The sequence below is a fragment of the Bactrocera latifrons genome, unplaced genomic scaffold, assembly GCF_001853355.1.
Source record: "Bactrocera latifrons isolate USDA-ARS-PBARC rearing strain unplaced genomic scaffold, ASM185335v1 scaffold_3, whole genome shotgun sequence".
NCBI classification, from domain to species: Eukaryota; Metazoa; Arthropoda; class Insecta; order Diptera; family Tephritidae; genus Bactrocera; species Bactrocera latifrons.
Window position 1 is genome coordinate 4,060,863 of NW_017536629.1, and position 1,859 is coordinate 4,062,721.

Below are 1,859 nucleotides of genomic sequence, written 5' to 3' on the forward strand. Positions count from 1 at the left end.
TTTTTTTTACAATTCTTAATGGTTTTGTTGTTGTTTCTCCTGAGTTTTGGATGGGTGTCAGAGTTCTTAAATTGTTATACTTCAAAATTTTATATTTTGTTTTTGTGAAATTATTATTTTATAATATTTAATTTATCTCTGCCTGTCTTACAAACCAACAAAAATAATAATAATAAATATTAAAAAAGACATAACTAAAAGCCTCTAATATAACCCAAATCAAGGTACTTCGGCCTTCTTGAAAAAAAAAAAAACAATTTTAGCTATAATTTGTTATGCAATTAATATAATTTAAATAACATATATTTTTTGCAACTTTTCCGATGTGAGAAAAGCCACAAAATCCACTCCCCAAACAGCCATAAAAACACAAAATTTATTTTATTTTCATGATAAYTTATTTCGTACTACCTCAACGCTTAACAAAAACAACAAACACTGTTTAATAATATAAAATGAAATAAAAAGTTGTCTGCAAAATTTTGCAAAAGCAGCACTTTTCCCACTGCTTCTTCGCTGCCACCYCACACCCTTTTCGCAAGCTGCCAGATAAAAAAAAGCATAAAGCAACAAAAAAGAAAACGACTGACCAAGCGTCCGTCCCTCACATGTAGGGCAAGAGTGTTGAGTGTTACACGCGGAGGTCTCGCGGAGGCTATTAATTTGGGTCAGAAGATGATTTAGACTCAAAGCGAATTTTGTCTTATGATGCATACATRCATATTTATAAATAATCGCATACATACATATAGTACTTGCATACATACACACATACTTATGTCCACAATATGAAATTAGCATTGTTATTATTTTGATTTTTTTCCGTTGAACTTCATGTTTTCACTGCGTCGCTTTTAATTAMATATAATTAATTCTGCAAATACACATATAGCCACACACACACACATACATCTGCATTTATAAATTTTTGCATTCTTTAATGGGCGACCGTAGAATTGGGACGTGGTGTKGTGTGTGCATAGCAATTTCCTCTATAAAACGCATACTAAGCGGCTGCTTAAATCGAAAAACAAAAACAACAATAAAGTTGTGAAAAAAGTGTAAAACAAGAAGTAGAAAAAAAGTCAAAACTGGGAAAAACATGAAATAAAAATTCATGGTCAAATTACAAAATCGAAATAACAAGAAAAAGAAGCCGTCAGCAGCAGCAACAACAACAGCAACCACATTTAAAATCAACTGCAGTAGATGATATTGCTATGCGTTCGACCTGCTCACTCGATAACTTAGCAACCATGTTGTAGTTGTGCGCTGATTATTGGTCAGTTGCTGCTGTTGCTGCATTGATGACTTTGGATGGCTGGCTGGCGGCTTCATCTCTGCTCACCATTGTTTTGAATTTACAACTTTTTCATCATCAATATTATTACCCGCTCTTTTCCACTCAATTTGTACTTTTTTTGCTTCTGTATTTCTGTGTGTATGCGCGTTTGCTGCTTTACAAGTTTCGTTTGTGGCTTCTTCATTGATTTTATATTAAAAAATATTGCAAAATGTTGAGACTGAAATTGAAATGAACTGAGCGATCGGCTGACGCTTGCAGTGCAGATCTGTGGTGGTGGTCTTACTAAGCAACACAAAAACAATTTATATACATGTATAAATACTATGTCTGGATTAATAATTATTTAATGATAATAGAAAATATACAAATGTCGCAATGCTTCTTCAAATAGTTTTTGGGAAATGTTAAATGATGTATAGGCACAAAAATAACGGTTTTTGAGAGGGTCCCTTTTTAAAGACAACAGTAGCAGAAAAACGATTATAAAAAGGTTGGAACGATATACTTTTTATGCTTAAAAATTAATTTAATTAAAAAATTATAAAAAAATGTA